Here is a 19,569-nt window from a genome sequence, read left to right on the forward strand (position 1 = left end):
CAGAGCCGATGATGGACTGGGCAGTGTTTACTACTTTTTGGAGTCTCTTCCTCTCCAGGGCGCTCAAGTTGCCGAACCAAGCCACGATGCAACCGGTCAGCATGCCCTCTACTGTGCACCTGTAGAAGTTAGAGAGAGTCCTCCTTGACAAACCGACTCTCCGTAATCTTCTCAGGAAGTAGAGGCGCTGATGTGCTTTCTTGATAGTTGCATCAGTGTTCTCGGACCAGGAAAGATCTTCAGTGATGTGCACGCCCAGAAATTTGAAGCTCTTGACACTTTCAACCATTTTGATATAAACGGGACCAAGCAATTTGACAGAATAACATTTCAGATGACTCTCCAATCAAAATCATATGGCATCACTTCCGGTGGCGCTATGGAGTAGGAGAGACTCGCGCCAACTAACTCCGTGAAAAATCCGAAAAAACGGGAGGAAAAGACAGCTCCTACCTGCAGAAACCGGGACCGATTGTTTTGTACTAAGCCCGTGACGTCATCAGGCGCGCGACACCGGCAGTATGTCGACTCAACATACTCCCCCCCACAAGGCAAAAAACGGCAAGACTAAAGAGGTAGGCCCAACTGAAGCCTCGGCCTCAGGTTTAACAGCATCCCGAGAAGACATTTCAAAGAAGAAGAAAAAGACTGAGATGGAAGAATTAAAATCGTTCCTTAAGGAGGAACTTAAAAATCTTAGACAGAACTTTCAAGAGGTTAAAGAGGAGCTAGCATCTTTTAAAAAAGAAATGAAAGACCAAATTAAAGAAGATGTTACAGAGATTGTACACGAAGTCCTTGAAGACTGGAAATTAGAAATGGAAAGAAATATGACTCAAAATGTTGAAGAAGTAAATGAAAAACTGAATAAGATGGAATCCAGATTTGATTCTAAACTTGAACCTATTCTCCTGACATTAGACCAACACTACAAGATTGTAAAAGAACTTGAGGAACTTGCTGAGACAAGCACCGCAACTACAAAACAACTCATCACTGAGAACCAACGCCTATCAAAGTTATTGTATCAAATAACTGAAAAATGTACAGACTTGGAGGGACGACAGAGGCGTCAGAATTTAAGAATCGTGGGCATCCAGGAAGGCAGAGAGGGGACTCGTGACCCCCGTGAATTTGCTGCAGAAGTACTGAAAACAATTTTGAACCTGGATCAGGCGCCATTACTTGCCCGAGCGCACAGAGTGGGTCGCCCAAAGGTGGGCGACCGACCAAGAATAATGATAGTAAAGGTCCAATATGACCATGTATTGGATGACATGATGAGGAAAATTGGTAAAAGCAGAAATCTTGTATATGAAGGAGACAAGATTAGCGTATTCAGAGATTACCCCGTGGAAGTTGCTAAGAAAAGAGCGTTGTTCACAGAAACAAGAAGAATACTGAAGAATATAAAGAATCTGAGATATGGACTGTTATACCCCGCAACACTGAGAGTCAGTTACGAGAAGAAGGAATACTTCTTCATCAAGCACACGGAAGCATTTGAATTTGCCAAGAAAGTCGAAGACAAGATCATAGATTGAAAAATATTCAACTCTTAACACCTACTCGGACACTGCTATCTCGCAGAGAAGATATGGAACTCTAAACTTTAAACTATTATATTTAAGAGTTGCCTAATATTCGCAATAAGAATTGGGTATATTTCCTACAACGGATATATATAAAACTAACATTCTAGTACTAACCTCTAACCTCTAACAACTATTAATAATCAAGAATATTAACTAACACTAACTAATGATAATAAGATTATTTAGATTATTTAAGAATTAATTAAAAGTATGAAATATAAGTAAAGTATGATTCAGGTATTTTATAATGATGTTTTCGTTTTTGATTATTCTTTGATAAATGTTTAGATTATACAAAACTAATATCTCAATTTGAGACTACTAATTATACCATTAATGGAATATAATCAATATTTCTTTCCCCCCCACAAATTGTATGCATCGAATTGGAAACTTTCCTTTCAAGGAAAGCACGGAGCTAGTATTTTTATAAACCAAAAGCTACGGAAGTCCATAGATGCTTAGCCACATTAGGGTGGCTATCACTAACTGCACTAATTGTAGTTGTAGTTGCTTTTCTTTTTTACTTTCCACACTTTACTAACCCTATTAGCTATCACCTTTTTTATCTTATATCACATTATATTTTGTATTTGGAATGGAATTGCATATTTTATTTAAGGAGATACGTTCGGATAGAAAACAGACGTGACCTAAAATTCATCTACCTGAAGTTCAAGTATAAGGTAGGGTTGAGTGTGCTGAATCATCTGCTCTACCACTTAATCACAAGATGCAAGACATGAATATAAAAATTGGGGGTGAGGGAATTAAATTCTGTAGTTGGAATGTTAAGGGAATTAATGAACCTATCAAGAGAGGCAAAGTGTTAGCACATTTAAAATCATTGAAAACAGATATAATATTTCTCCAGGAGACACATCTTAAAAAGGAAGCACAACATAGACTGAAAGCAAAATGGATTGCTAAAGCGTACCATTCTTCATTCTCACATAAATCAAGAGGTGTTGCAATATTAATTCGTAAAGGTATACCCTTTAAACATATATCAACGATAGAAGACATTGAAGGCAGATATATTATAATAATAGGGGAGTTATACTCAAAAAAGGTGACTCTCCTCAATGTGTATGGACCAAATTTTGATAGCCCTCTGTTTTTTAAGAGAATTCTTAACAATATCCCGGAAGGTACACAACAAAACTTAATAATTGGTGGAGATTTAAATTGTACATTGGATGCTTGTTTGGACAGATCATCAACTCAAAGAAAACTAAAATCTCGATCAAGTGAATTTTTAAATTCATACATTAATACCACTAATATTAAGGACGTTTGGATAATTGAAAATCCATCGGGCCGAGAATATTCATTTTACTCACCAGTACATAAAACTTACTCAAGGATAGACTATTTTTTGGTAGACTCAAAACTTATCCCATTCACCTATAACTCACAATATCACAACATCATAATCTCAGACCATGCCCCATTAACATTTATGATCAAAGTAAACGGAATGGCAGAGACACAGACACAATGGAGATTTAATCCCCAAATCTTAAAAGATAAGTCATGTAATGAATATCTAGTAAAACAGATTAAAATGTTTTTTGAGGCTAACGATAGCCCTGAAATCTCTGCCTCGCTTCTTTGGGAAACATTTAAAGCATTTGTACGAGGAGCATTAATTTCTTCCCAATCATTTTTTAATAAAGAGAATAGGGCCAAACAAAAGAAACTGGAAATGGAAATAAAGCAATTAGACACAGAAAATGCAGCAGCACCATCCACGATAAAACACAATAAAATTGCAGTATTGAAATATAAATTAAACAAGATTTATTCAGACCAAGTTATAAAACTTTATCAACATACAAAACAATTAAATTTTGAATTTGGTGACAAACCACAAAAACTATTAGCGCGTCAACTTCGCAAATTGGACGGGGAAAAAACAATATACAAAATTAGAACAGATAAGGGAGAAACATTAACATTGCCTAAAGATATTAATGATAGATTTCTACAATACTATCAAAAATTGTATTCATCTAAAATAACAGAACAATCAACGGGAATGGAAACATTTTTACAGAATTGTAAGTTTGCGGGTCTAGATCAGAAAGAGAGAGAATTGCTAGGGGCTGAAATTACGATAAAAGACATTGAAGAATCAATAAAGTCCTTAAAAAACGGAAAGTCGGCAGGACCCGATGGTCTAAATTCGGAATTTTATAAAAAAATTTATGACTTGCTTTCCCCACGCCTACAGACAATGTACAAATATGCTTATACTCAACAGAAACTCCCAGAAACTCTAAATGAATCAACAATCATACTTATACCAAAAACGGACAAGGATCTTGAAGACCCAGGTTCATACAGAGCTATAGCCCTCTTAAATACTGATCAGAAAATATTAACTAAGATTCTATCTAATAGATTGAGCTTAGTGATCAGTAAATTAATACATCCTGACCAAACAGCGTTTATCCCCAAACGGTATTCATTTTTTAATCTGAGAAGATTATTTAATATTATATACTCCAATAGAATCCCCAACGCAGAGCTAGCAATTATCTCGTTAGATGCTGAAAAAGCATTTGACCAGGTAGAATGGCCATATTTATTTTCGGTGATGGAAAAATTTCAACTAGGAGAGAAGTACTGTACATGGGTTAAATTGTTATATTCTAACCCAACAGCTAGAATATTAACAAACAAAATGTTATCAACTAAATTTAATCTCTCTAGAGGCTGTAGACAAGGATGCTCACTATCCCCACTATTATTTGCTCTTGCAATCGAACCCCTAGCAGAAAGCGTTAGAAACCATCCAGGAATATTTGGATACAATACTAGAAACACAAGGAATAAAATCTCCTTATATGCAGATGATATACTAATATATATTACAAAATTAGAAACTAGTATTCCAAACCTATTAAATCTAATAACTCAATTTGGTCAGTTTTCGGGATATAGAATCAATTGGAATAAAAGCGAAATCATGCCAATAACAAAATTCAATTTACATACAATACAACAATCCCCTTTTAAAATAGTTAAAGATAAATTTAAATACTTAGGAATCTGGGTAACTAAGACATATACCTCTTTATTTAAACTAAATTTCCCACCCTTACTGAATAAACTACATAAGAATATTCAATACTGGAAAACACTCCCCATTTCAATGCTTGGGAGAATTAATGCTATAAAAATGATTTTTTTACCGCAACTACTGTACCTACTTCAATTAATTTCGATATATATCCCAAAAACTTTTTTCAAAAAAGTCGACTCCATTGTTACAAGTTTTGTCTGGGATTATAAGAATCATAGAATAAGTAAAAAACATTTATGTAAATCAAAGATAAATGGAGGTCTGGCTTTGCCAAATTTCTTATTTTATTTTTGGGCAGTCCATATTAAAAACATGAATTTTTGGCTGGAAGAAATGGACCAACAACCAGATTGGCTAATGATGGAAAAGGAAGACTGTCTACCTTTTGAAATTGGACCGATCATATTTGCCCCCACAAAACAGCACAAAAAAACCTATAAAGAAAACCCCATAATACATAGTGGAATACGAATTTGGAAACAAATAAAAAAAGATTTAAAATTGAATAATATACCACTCTGCCTTCCCATTGTAAATAATCCTTTGTTCAAATCATCCTTTATGGACAAAGGTTTCACACAATGGAAAAATCATGGAATCAAAAATATAGGACATCTTTATGGGAAAGGTACTTTTCTTTCATTTCAAGAGTTACAACTGAATTATGGACTGCACTCAAATAATTTTTTCAGATATCTACAAATTAGAGATTATGTTAAATCTAATACACAAGTTTACAGGAATAGGGAATCAGAAATTCTTGATGAGTGTCTGAACAAGCATCCTAATACTGAAAAACTAATAGCTTATATTTATAACACCCTACTAAATAACGAGGTACCACCGACCGAACTACATAGATACAAATGGGAAATTGAAATAGGTCATCCTATCACGAAAGATATGTGGGACGAAAGTTTACAACAAATACATCAATGTTCATTAAATGCCAGACATATTTTAATACAATTCAAGGTCTTACATACACTACACTTCTCTAAAATAAAACTAAATAGAATCTTCCCACAAATCTCTCCTATTTGTGATAAATGTCTACATTTAGAGGCTAATTTAACACATACTTTTGCAAACTGTATAAAACTTAAACATTTCTGGACAGATATTTTTGAAATAACCTCAAAAGTTATTAATACAAAACTGGACCCAGACACAAAATTAATAATACTTGGAATATCAGAACAAAGCTTAACACTCACAACAAACCAAAGAAACTTCCTTAATTACAGTATAATAACCGGAAAAAAATTAATATTAAAATTTTGGAAAGGCCCTACAACCCCCACAATCAAAATGTGGATTACGGAAATGTCGGAGACCCTATACTTAGAAAGAATTAGACTTGTCTTAATGGACAAACAAGATCTTTTCCATAAAATTTGGGCTCCATTCATTAACTATCTGAAGGGATAGACTGGCACAGCACGAGGACCCAGCTGAAACTTGAACTCAGGAACAGATGAAAAACTATACTCTATACTTTATAACCTACGAACCTATCTCCATTGATGTATCACAGGTAACCCATTCCACCTCCCTTGTTTTTCTGTTGTGTTTTTTTTTGCTTTCTTTTTTATTTGTAAAAAAAAAAAAAAAAAAAAAAAAAAAAAAAAAAAAAAAATCATATGGCATCTGTTGTTTTGAAGCAAATGTCTCTTTACTGGGTCCTCATTGATCCCTCGCGTTTGGAGCAATACGACGGATCACTAGGAGACAAATCTCCAAATTTTCAAGTCGCAGTGTTCAAATTGAGGAAGGGCTTTGTACAAATCCATTCTGTGGCTAAATGAGCGATGACCATAGGGTACGGATTGGTGAAGAAGGCAGAGTCTATTTATTCATGAACTTAGAGTCACAGAGTTATACAGCATGGAAACAGGCCCATTGGCCCAACTTACCCACGCCAACCAACATGTTCCATCTACACTAGTCCCACCTGCCTACATTTTACCCATATCCCTCCAAATCTATCCTTTTCATATACTTGTCTAAATGTTTCTTAAACGTTATGATAGTACCTGCCTCAACTACCTGCTTTGGCAGCTTGTTCCATAAACCCACCACCCTTTGTGTAAAGAAATCACCCTCAAATCTTTCCTCTCTCACCTTAAACCTATGTCTTTGGGTTCTCAATTCCCCTACTCTGGGCAAGAGATTCTGTGCGTTCATCCTATCTATTCTTTTCATGATTTTGTACACTTCTATAAGATCACCCCTCATCCTCCTACATTCCAAAGAAAAGATTGCCAGTCTGCTCAACCTTATAGCTCAGCCCCTCAAGTCCTGCCACCATCCTCATAAATCTTCTCTGTTTCATTTCCAGCTTGACATCTTTCCTATAACACGGTGCTCAGAACTGAACACAATACTCTAAATGTGGCCTCACCAATGTCTTATACAATTGCAACATGACCTCCCAACTCCTATACTAATTACTGTGACTGATGAAGGCCAAAGTGCCAAAAGCCTTTTTGACCACCTTATCTACCTGTGCCACTTTCAAGTAAGGGCCTGTCCCACTTAAGTGATTTTTTTTGGCAACTTCTGGCGACTGTCGCAGTCATAGCAGGTCGCCGAAAAAGCGACGGCTGGACCTCCCCCTACGATAATGGCGACGTCAATCTACCGACAACCGGCGACCCATTAGGACGTCCACCTACGACCACACCTACGACAACCTATGACCACACAGGCGACAACCAAAGTCCACCTACGTCCACCCGCGACATGCGACGACAAGCAACGACCCTGTCAGCGACAACTGAAGACAATTCAATCGGCGGTACCTGTCACCGGTTGACACAGGTAGTCGCCAATGGAATTCACCAAAGTCAGCATCTGGCTACAACCAACAACAACTGGTGACAACCTGCCTCTACCTGGCGACAACCATCGACAGCACCTACAACAGGAGGAAACAAGCGGCGTCAAGCCCACAGTCGCCGAAAGGTTTTGAACAATTCAAAATCCAGCGGCGACCAGAAGAACGTTACGACTCTTTAGGCGACCATACAGGCGACACCCCGCGATCATGTGGCGACAGCCTAGTCACCTGTAGTCGCCGAAAAAATCGCCTAAGTGGGACAGGGGCTTAACAATGTACCTGCACTCTTAGATCCTTCTGCTCTCCCCAGAGCCCTACCATTCACTGCGTCAACCTATGAACATTTGGCTGCTTACAGTTCACTGATAACATCCTGGACAAAGAAAACTCTATGACCACAACTTCCCCTAGGCTGTGGCAAACCCTGTGTGGTGATAGCATCATAGAGCACGGAAACAGGCCATTCAGCCCAAATCTTCCATGCTGACCAGGTGTAGCCACATTTGGAGTATTGTGTTCAGTTTTGGTCACCCTGCTATGGGAAGGATGTCATTAAGCTGGAACAAGTGCAGAGAAGATTTACGAGGGTGTTGCCGGGACTCAAGGGCCTGAGCCTTAGCGGAGATTGTGCAAGCTATACTCCCTGAAACACAGGAGGGTAGAGGGGTGCTGGAAGTATATAAAATAATGAGGGGAATTGACAGGGTGAATGCAGTCTTTTACACACCACAGGGGGGATCAAGAACTAGAGCACACAGGTTTAAAGTGAGAGGGGGGGGAAAGATTTAATAGGAACGTGAGGGGCAACATTTCACACATGGTAGACACAAAATGCTGGAGTAACTTAGCGGGACAGGCACCATCTCTGGAGAGAAGGTCCATTCCTTCTCTCCAGAGATGCTGCCTGTCCCGCTGAGTTACTCCAGCATTTTGTGTCTACCTTCCATTTAAACTGCCATCTGCAGTTCTTTCCTACACATTTCACACATGGTGGTGGGTATATGGAACAAGCTGCCAGAGGAGGTAGTTGAAGCAGCTGCTATAATAACATTTAAAAGACACTTAAATAGGTACATGGATAGGAAAGGTTTAGGGAGATATTGGACAAGGTTAGACTGGATAGACTCGGCTTGTACTCGCTGGAATTTAGAAGATTGAGGGGGGATCTTATAGAAACTTACAAAATTCTTAAGGGGTTGGACAGGCTAGAATCAGGAAGATTGTTCCCGATGTTGGGGAAGTCCAGAACAAGGGGTCACAGTTTAAGGATAAGGGGGAAATCTTTTAGGACCGAGATGAGAAAAACATTTTTCACACAGAGAGTGGTGAATCTCTGGAATCTCTGCCACAGAAGGTAGTTGAGGCCAGTTCATTGGCTATATTTAAGAGGGAGTTAGATGTGGCCCTTGTGGCTAAAGGGATCAGGGGGTATGGAGAGAAGGCAGGTACAGGATACTGAGTTGGATGATCAGCCATGATCATATTGAATGGCGGTGCAGGCTCGAAGGGCTGAATGGCTTACTCCTGCACCTATTTTCTATGTTTCTATGTTTCTAAGGTGGGCAGGTGGGAATAGTGTAGATGGAGAAACAAGGAACTGAGGTGCTGGTTTACTTTTTTTTTTTAAAGATACAAAGTGCTGGAGTAATTGATCCGGGAAAACATGAATAGGTGACATTTCGGGTCAGGACCTTTCTTTAGATTGGGATACTCGGTTAGTACAAATACGCCGTATGACTCGATGACTCTGTACCCCATCTAAGCTCGTTCCATTTGCCCACTGCATCTTCAGTTTGCTCAAAATGAAGATAGATTGAAACCTTTACAGTGAAGAGATTGGTTTCTTGAAAACTGAGGAAAGAGACCCTTCAAAATCAAAGTCTTGGGAGTGGAGTGTTGTTCCAAGCCAAAGTGACTGCCCTCTTCAAATCAACCCCTAATGGTTGATGGTCACTTGAATCAAAGAACTCATTTCATAATCACACTTCTCCTGTGTCCCAAACAATTTATTTCCTGTCAGCCTTCTATTATTTTCCTTTCTAAACCCTAACATGAAAATGCATCGCAAAGAATCAACAATCAATCACTTGGCTATGGATCTTACTTTATTTTCACGTCTCATTTGCTTGCTGTGCTTTCATCTTTCCGCTTCCATTCCTTGATTTATTCATTGTCATTGTGAAAAGGGCAACTGAGATAATGCCACCCTTTTGATCGTTGAGTTAGCAAAGTGAAATCTAAACTCAGAGAGAGAGAGAGGTGAAAAAACTGATGGAGAATGAAGTGTGTAACTATGGATCTGTATGTGCGGAGTCACGACAGTGTGATTACAAAGTATATTAAAACAAACCATGGCAATAAACATTATTGATAATTCCTTCACTGTAAAGCACTCTGGAGACAGTTCGGGTAGACAAGCATATAGCTCAACGTATTCTCACTTCTTTTTTCCAGAGGTTTTATCACATTTCCAATAGCCTTTAGTTTAGTTTAGTTTAGATTGGAGATACAGCGTGGAAACAGGCACTTTGGCCCACCGAGCCCACTGCAACCATCTGTCACCCGTTCACGCACGTTCTATGTTATCCCACTCACTACACACTAGCGGCAATTTACAGAAGGCCAATTGACTTACACGTCTTTGGAAACCCACGCAGTCACAGGGAGAATGCGCACGCTCCACACAAGGACTCTGTCATGCCGCAAACTAAGGGGTTGGTCATTGAAAACTGAGGCAAGCAAAGTTTCTTTTTCTGGAGATGTGATCTCTGGAATTCTCTGCCCCCTAGGATGGTATCATTAGATACATTTAAGGTGAAGAGAGATAATTCTTTAAAATCATCAATCATAGTGTCGTACAGCACAGAAACAGGCCCTTCGGCCCAACTCATCCATTCTGGCCAAGACTCTAAGTATTCCCATTTGCCTGCACTCAGCCCATATCTCTCACAGCCTTTCCTGGGTATGTACCTGCCCAAATATCTTTTAAACTTTGTTATTGTACTTACGTCAACCACCTCCTCTGGCAGCTCGTTCCAAAAACCCATCATCCTCTGTGTGAAAAAGTTTCCCCTCATAGTCATAGAGAGATACAGCATGGAAAATGTCCCAACTGTCCCATCTAAACTAGTCCCACCTGCCTGCATTTTGGCCTATATCCCTCTAAACCTATCCTATCCATGTAGGTTCCCTCAGAATCTAACAAGTAGAATGGATAAGGGAGAGCCAGTGGATGTGGTGTATATGGACTTTCAAAAAGCTCCCACACAAGAGATTAATGTGCAAAATTAGAGCACATGGTAATGGGGGTAGGGTATTGACATGGATAGAGAACTGGTTGGCAGACAGGAAGCACAGAGTAGGAATTAACGGGCCCTTTTCAGAATGGCAGGCAGTGGCTAGTGGGGTACCGCAAGGCTCGGTGCTGGGAACTCTGTTATTTACAATATATATTAACGATTTAGACGAGGGAATTAAATGTGACATCTCCAAGTTTGCAAATGACACAAAGCTGGGTGACAGTGTGAGCTGCGATGAAGATGCTATGAGGCTGCAGGGTGACTTGGATAGGTTGGGTGATTGGGCAGATGCATGGGTGATGCAGTATAATGTGGATAAATGTGAGATTATCCACTTTGGTGGCAAGAACAGGAAGGCAGATTATTATCTGAATGGTGTCAGATTAGGAAAAGGAGAGGTGCAACGAGACCTGTGTGTGCTTGTACATCAGTCACTGAAAGTAAGCATGCAGGTAGAGCAGGCAGTGAAGAAAGCCAAGTTGGCCTTCATTGCGAGAGGATTTGAGTTTAGGAGCAAGGAGGTCCTACTGCAGTTGTACAGGGCCCTGGTGAGACTGCACCTGGAATATTGTGTGCAATTTTGGTCTGATAAATTTGAGGAGGGTCATTCTTGCTAATGAGGGCGTGCAGCACAGATTCACCAGGTTATTCAGGAAAGCGGGACTGACATACGATGAAAGAATGGGTCGACTGGGCTTGTATTCACTCTGATTTAGAAGATTGAGAGGGGATCTTATCGAAACATATAAAATTCTTAAAGGATTGGACAGGCTAGATGCAGGAAAAATGTTCCCGATGTTGGGGAGTCCAGAACCAGAGGTCACAGTTTAAGAATAAGGGGTAGGACATTTAGGACTGAGACGAGGAAAAAATTCTTCAGCCAGAGAGTTGTGAATCTGTGGAATTCTTTGCCACAGTGGCAGTGGAGGCAATGTCACTGGATGTTTTCAAGAGAGAGTTAGATTTAGCTCTTGGGGCTAAAGGGATATGGGGAAAAAGCACGTACTGATTTTAGATAATCAGTCAAAATCATATTGAATGGTGGTGCTGGCTCGAAGGGCCGAATGGCCTACTCCTGCACCTATGGTTCTATGTTTCAGGGTCTTTATTTTCTCTCCTTAAATCTATGTCTTCTGGTTCTTTGGATATAGAGATACAGTGTGGAAACAAGCCCTTCAATCTAGTGAGTCCACGCCGACCAATGATCACCTGCACACTAGTTCTATCTTACTCTACGGACAATTTACCAAAGCCAATTAACCTACAAACGTGCATGTCGTTGCGATGTGGGGGGGAAACCGAAGCTCCCGGAGAAAACCCACGCGGTCACAGGGAGAACGTACAAACTCCCTACAGACAACACCCGTAGTCAGGATCGAACTCGGGTTTCTGGCACTGTAAGGCACCAACTCTACCACCACTGCTCCGCTTTGCTGCCTGTACTGCCTTACCCTGGGTAAAATACTCTGCACATTCACCCATTCTGTTCCCATCATCAGCAGAAGATGTTTCTGGTTTGTGTTTTTGCTCCTGCAGCCTTCCAGGATTGCATTAAATGGTGAAAGCTTATTGGGAGCGGTGCGTGACAGGAATTAGTGATGAGCGTGAGGGTAGCAAGTGCGCTCTTGGATTGAATTTTAGCCGGATTAAAGGAGGACCAGTTGCCGGAAAATGGGTGACACATCTGTACCATGGAACTATTGGGTCTGTGAGCATGTTTAGTTTAGTTTAGATTTAGTTTAGAGATCCAGCATGGTAATAGGCCCTTCGGCCCACCAAGTACATACTGACCAACAATCACCCCATACAATAGTTCTATCTGACACACTGGGGACAATTTACAGAAGCCAATTAACCTATAAACCTGCATGTCTTTAGGTTGTGAGAGGAAACCGAAGCCCCTGGAGAAAAGCCAATAGAGAGAACGCACTCCAACCAGACAGAACCCATAGTCAGGATCAAACCCAGGTTTCTGGCATCATGAGGCAGCAATGATGTGGTGCCACTGTGCTGCCCACTTATTCATCAAGTGTCCGAAATGCTTCTCAACATAAGATGATGTTTCCTGCATTCCTTTCACTGGTTTGGCCTTTCTAAATGCATGACCTCATTCCTCTCTGGGATAAATTCTGATCATGTGTGCAGCTTTCTGTTCTGCATGGGCAGTTCAAGGGACTGCAGCGCATCGTAAATTAAAGAAAGCCCTTACCCTCTGTGCTGCGTCTGCCAAAGTAAGAGTGTCTGAATGCACCTTACAGCAACTAAAGCTCTGGTTGAATGTAATATTTACTGACACAGTGAGGAAAATGCACCGGATTGCATCTTTCAAGATGGCGGCGTTGGAAGAAGGGGAGAGTTGGCTGTTAACTCGCTCCCGCACTCTCGGAAAGGGCCCCTACGGTTTTGCGGTTGAGAATAAGAGTCTGCACGTTTCCTTGGGCCAAAATCGTACTTTTCCGAGATTGTAAGTTGCAAGATGCACTATGACGTGGCGACTCTCTGCGTGCTGCTCCAGAAGAGACTCTACTGCACACACGTGTGGTATGATTTGACTGGATAGCGTGCAGAACAAGCTTTACACTCTATTTCTGTACACGTGATAATAAAGATACCACTGCAGGTCAACATAGTGGTGCTTCTGGTACAGCCGCTGGCTCACAGCGCCAGAGACACAGGTTCAATCCTGACCGCGGGTGCTGTCCGTGTAGAGTTTGCACGTTCTCCCTGTGACTGCGTGCAGTTCCTCCGGGTTCTCCGGTTTCCTCCCATATCTTAAAGATGTGTGGGTTTAAATGTTAATTGACCCTTTGTAAAATTGCTCCCAGTGTGTATGGAGTGGATGAGAAAGTGGAATAAACCAGAACAAGTGGGAGCGGGTCGATGTGCACTCGATGTGTGCAAAGGCTGTATCTCTCGAAACTCTAAACATTGAACCATTGAAAATGAAAGCACAGGACATTCCCACAATACAATGGATTCAATGAGTAACACACAAAGTGCTGGAGTACCTCAGCGGGTCAGGCAGCATCTCCAGAGAACATGGATAGGCAACGTTTAGTGTCGGGACCTTTCTTCAGATTGATTGCAGCGGGGAGCGAAAGCTGGAAAAGAGGTGAGGGAGGGACAAAGCCTGGCAAGTGATAGGTGGGGGAAGGAACTGCAGATGCTGGTTTATACCAAAGATAGATACTCAGCGAGACGGGCAGCATCTCTGGAGAAAAAGGATGGGTAATGTTTCATGCCTGAAGGATTCTGACCTAAAAAGTCACCTATTCCTTTATCTCCAGAGACGCTGCCTGACCCGCTGAGTTACTCCAGCTTTAAGATGGATATAGGTGGACATAGGTGAGGGTCAGCTTGATAGGCAAATGTGTGAACAAAGGTTAGAGATGTAAAGGAGACAAACGGGTGTCAGATAAGCAGAGCAGACGAGTGAAATGTGAAGCCAGAGGGTTTACATTTACATATGGGTGGATGGGTTGGGATAGGGGTGGGATAGGAAAGAGTGTGGGATTCAGTGATTGTGTGTAGTTTTGGTCTCCTAAGTTGAGGAAGAACATTCTTGCTAGTGAGGGAGTGCAGCGTAGGTTTACCAGGATAATTCCCGGGATGGCGGGACTGTCATATGATGAAAGAATGGATTGACTGTGCTTATATTCATTGGAATTTAGAAGGATGAGAAGGGATCGTATGGAAACATATTAAATTATTAAGGGATTGGACACGCTAGATGCAGGAAAAATGTTCCAGATGTTGGGGTAGTCCAGAACCAGGGGTCACAGTTTAAGAATAAGGGGTAGGCCATTTAGAACTGAGGTGAGGAAAAACCTTTTCACCCAGAGTCGTGAATCTGCGGAATTCTCTGCCACAGAAGACAGTGGAGGCCAATTCACTGGATGTTTCATGAGAGAGAGTCAGATTTAGCTCTTAGGGCTAACGGGATCAAGGGATATATGGAGAAAGCAGGAACGGGATACTGATTTAGGATGATCAGCCATGAACATATTGAATGGCGGTGCTGGTTCGGAGGACCGAATGGCCTACTCCTGCACCTATTTTCTATGTTTCTATGTTGATTGCGGGACATATTTTGGCCTAGGCAGGGTCATCTCCAGTTCTCATTTGTTAGCAATGGCTTCTTTGCAGTGTTGGTTTTTATTAGTTAAATTCCCGTTGAAAGTGGAGAGGGTCTCCTTCATTCATTGCGCATAAAGGAACTGCAGATGCTGGTATACATCGAAGATAGACACAAAGTGCTGGACTAACTCAGCAGGTCAGGCAGCATCTCTGGAGAAAAAGATGGGTGATGTTTTGGGTCGGGACCCTTCTTCAGACTGTCTATCTATCACTGTTATTCATTGTTATTTGACCTCATGGGGACATTCTGAGTGCTCACCCTGTCTCATATACACCAACGAATGGACCAACCTTGTAAAAAGGCACGGCGGCAACAGTGGTAGAGTTGCTGCCTTACAGCGCCAGAGACCCGGGTTTGATCCTGACCGGGTGCCGTCTGTACGGAGTTTGTACGTTCTCACTGTGACCATGTGGGTTTCCTCCACCATTCCAAAGACCTACAAGTTTGTAGGTTAATTGGATTCGGTAAAATTACGGGGTGATCGCTGGTCGGCGCGGACTCGGTGGGGCAAAGGGCCTGTTTCCGCGCTGTATCTGTAAACTAAAGGGAAGTGATTCAGGCTCTCACTCCATCTCAGGTTTATTGATTGCACGATGGGTCAATGTGTCAAGTGAAGTGTAAGTTACGTAAAACTGCACACGGAAGATTCATTAAACAAATGGCGAACCGACCACATTCAAGTCTCGCAGCCAGAGAATGCAAGAGCTCAGCAGATAAACATGTCATATTCAGTGTGATAGGAAGGAACTGCAGATGCTAGTTTGTACTGAAGATAGACATAAAGTGAAAAAGTAACTCAGCGGGTCAGGCAGCATTCCAGAAGAAAATGGATAGGTGACGTTTTGGGTCAGTCTGAAGAAGGGTCTCAAGCTGAAACGTTACCCATTCTTTTTCTCCAGAGATGCTGCCTGGTCGCTGAGTTACTCCAGCACTTTATGTCTATGTAGGTCATATCTAGTTCCTTTTGGAAGTTTGGACTCAACTTTGATCCTATCTTCACTGTTGAAGGATAACACATTCAGAGTGCCCACAATTTTGACCTGAACTGATAGGTGTTTAAATACTGCATTAACCTGAAGAAAGGTCTCAACCCGAAACGTCACTTATCCATTTTCTACAGAGATGCTGCCTAACCCACTGAGTTACTCCACCATTTTGTGTCTACCCTCAGTGTAAACCAGCATCTGCAGTTCCTTCCTACACATCCTGAGTTTCCTCAACCGACAGAGTGCGGCTACATGCACATTGGTGGAGCAGCACCTCCTATTTATTTTGGATAGCTTACAACCCTGTGGTATGAACATTGAGTTTTAAGTAAAGGGCCTGTCCCACTTAGCTATTTTTTCGGCGACTGCCAGCATTATTGACTGATGTATCAGGTCACCGAAAATGTTGTGGCGTGATGCGGCGGTGATGCGGCGGTATGACATATTACGCGCGGTGCTTTTTCAAGTGTCGCAACATTTTTTTTTGTCTCCGCTGAATTTTGAAATGTTCAAAATCTTTTGGCGACACTGATATGATGCTGGCAGTCACCAAAAAAATTGCAAAGTGGGACAGGCCCTGAACTTCACCTCATTCTTCCCTCTCCCCTCCCCCCTTGCCCCCTTCCTGCTCCCTGGTCATTTTACCTGGTCCCCAGTTGTCCATATTTTTTCTCTTGATATCACACCTTCCCTGGCCACGCCCTGCCTGAGGTCATCTTTGTCTGACCCTGATCAGTCCTGGTCTCTTCTCGCCTCCAGCTCTTAACTTCCATTCCATTCCCTTAGTTTTAGTCTGAAGAGGGTCACTGTGACCGTTTGGGTTTTCTCCCGGTGCTCCGATTTCCTCCCACATTCCAAAGACGTGCAGGTTTGTACGTTAATTGGTTTCTGTCAAATTGTAAATTGTCCCTTGTGTGTAGGATAGTGTTAGTGTACAGGGTGATTGCTAGTCAGTGCAGACTCGGTGGATCGAAGGGCCATGTTTCCGCACTGTATCTCTAAACTAAACAAAACTAAACTTGGTGGCTTTGTGGACCACTATTACAAATAATGGGTTTTTAAATTCCAGCTTAATTAAACTGAACTTAAATATCCCAGTTCCCAACATGAGATGTGAACTTTTTTTTCGTTTATTTTAGAGATACAGCATGGAATCGGGCCATTTGCCCCACAAAGTCCGTGCCAACCAACGATCATCCAGACATTAGTTCTAATCTACACACTAGGGACAATTTACAGTTTACAGAACCCAATTAGCCTACAAACCTTCGCGTCTTTGGAATGTGGGAAGAAACCGGAGCACCCGGAGAAAACCCACAAGGTCACAAAGAGAAGATATAAACTTCACACAGGCAGCACCCATAGTCAGGATCGAACCTGGTTCCCTGGCGCTGTAAGGCAGCAACCATTGCGCCACTGTGCCGCCCCTTGCACCACTGTGCCAAACGTATATCAACAGGCCTCCAGGTTTCTAACCCACCTCCTCGCATGCTGGGTGAGGTACTGAGTATACCTTCACTGTGGGACTGGGAAATGGAGTACTGAGATGTAGATCAGGCCCAACCTCTGATCTATTGCTTGCATCTCGTGTGACTGTACTCCTAGGGACTCTTAGTAAAGATTACAATAATTAATTTGATACCTAGACAGCGATCTCTGCTCCTCTCACTGGGTCATGAACCTGTTCAGGGCAATACGTCTGTGCTCAGATGAGATAGCGCTTTTAATCTAATGAAACATCACAAAGACACTTCTCAGCAGTGTAATTAACAACAACATTTACATTTATATAGTGTCTTTATGGTCGTAAAACTTCCCAAGCCATCTCACATAAACATTATCAAACAAAATTTGACACTGAACCATGTAAGAACAGGTGATTTGAGTTTAAAGAAGCACCTTTTAGAGAGGTATAGGGAGAAGGTTCCTTGATCTATAGACATGAAGGCACAGCTGTAGCTCTAGAAGACCCTGTCCCACTTAGGAAATCTGAACGGAAACCTCTGGTGACCTTGCGCCCCACCCAAGGTATCCGTGAGGTTGCCGGAGGTTTTGGTCACTCTCCCTAATGTGGTAGAGTGACCAAAAGTGGCTTCCGCGTAGTCGAGTCTTCTTCTATGATCCTACGATTATTTCAACAAATTCAAAACCGGCCTCGACTAAAAATAGGTTGCCGTTTGGTCGAAGCCAGTGGAGTCGAAGACAATCTCCTTCGCTGACCGGCCATTTTGATTGGCTCATTGGAGTTTTCAGCAAAGATCTTCCCCCCCTCTTCTCTCCCATTCTCCCCCCTTCTCTCCCCTATTCTCTCCCCTTCTTTCCCCTTCTCTCCCTCCCTCCCCCGCTCTCTAAAGGACCGTGCTCTGTGGCAGCCGTTTACCTTCCTCTTCATCACGCAGACAGCGCTCCTCCCCTGTCCCTGGCCCCCACCTTCACGATGTGTGTGTGTGTGTGTGTGTGTTTGTGTGTGTGTGTGAGTGTGTGTGTGTGTGTGTGTGTGTGTGGTCGGTAGCAAAGATCCTGTAGGATCTTTGGTCAGTAGATGCAGCTGTAGCTTCGGTGGAGGCTTTCCAGGCGAGCGACCAAAACCCCTGGCGACTCATGGAAACCTTGGGTGGGGCGCAAGGTCACCAGAGGTTTCCGTTCAGGTTTCCTAAGTGGGACAGGGGCATTAGGTTAGGCCATAATTTGCGTGCAGATCTGGTCGCCCCATTACAGTCACGATGTGGAGGCTTTGAAGAGGGTGCAGAGGAGATTTACCAGAATGCTGCGTGGATTAAGGGGTATTAGCTACAGGGAGGGGTGGAAGATTGCAACCTTCACGTGGTCCACCCTGTTTCGACGAATGCAATCAACGTGCACAAATAAATAGATCAAATAGAACAAGTTGACCTACAACTTTAGGCTGTGCACGCCATACGCAAGAAGACGAAGCTACAAGGAGAGGTTAGATTGGTTAGACTTAGATTGTTTTCTCTGGAATGCCAGAAGTTGTGGGGAGACCTGACAGAAGTAAACAAAATTATGAGAGGCATGTATATGTTAGATGGTCAGGACCTTTTTGCCAGTGTGGAAATGTCAAAGGCTAGAGGGCATAGATTTAAGGTGAAAGGGACAAAGTCGAAAGGAGATGTGTGGGTTAGCGTTTTACACAGAGTGGTGAGTGCCTGGGTCGCGCTGCCAGGGGTGGTGGTGGAGGCAGATACACAAAATGGAATTTAAGATGCTGTTAGATATGCAGGGAATGGGGGGATATGGATCACGTGCAGGCAAAGGGGATTCGCTTAACTTGGAATCATGTTTTGCACGGACATTGTGGGCCGAAGGGCCTGTTCTTGTGTTGTACTGTTCTATGATCTATCCAAAGGCGAGGAGGTGGAGGATGTGGGGGTGAATGAGGTCAGTATTGGTTCGGGGCTTGAATGAAAGAAGATAGAGTGACATCCAATGGAAATAGCGGGAAAGGGGAAATGTCCCGAGAATTAGAATAACATGAAGCCCGACTGCTCAGTGCAGGAGGAGGAAGATTAAGAAAAGTACCCGGCTACAAGAGAGAGAGGGAAGCATTCAGAGGGTTCTCTGCCTCAGGAGGAGGTATTAACAGAGAAGAGCGATTGA

At 42.3% G+C, this 19,569-nt stretch overlaps 1 long non-coding RNA gene across 1 annotated transcript; it reads right to left on the bottom strand.

The window, feature by feature from the left end:
• Nucleotides 1-1,905: 1,905 nt before the first annotated feature.
• On the bottom strand, nucleotides 1,906-16,715 carry LOC116974314. Its single transcript, XR_004412332.1, has 3 exons — nucleotides 16,679-16,715; nucleotides 3,824-3,825; nucleotides 1,906-1,916 (listed from the first exon to the last, which is right to left on the bottom strand). It is a non-coding gene; the product is annotated as an uncharacterized LOC116974314 (long non-coding RNA).
• Between the last annotated feature and the right edge of the window lie 2,854 nt (nucleotides 16,716-19,569).

The sequence above is a fragment of the Amblyraja radiata genome, chromosome 1 (assembly GCF_010909765.2).
Source record: "Amblyraja radiata isolate CabotCenter1 chromosome 1, sAmbRad1.1.pri, whole genome shotgun sequence".
In the NCBI taxonomy this organism is placed as follows: domain Eukaryota; kingdom Metazoa; phylum Chordata; class Chondrichthyes; order Rajiformes; family Rajidae; genus Amblyraja; species Amblyraja radiata.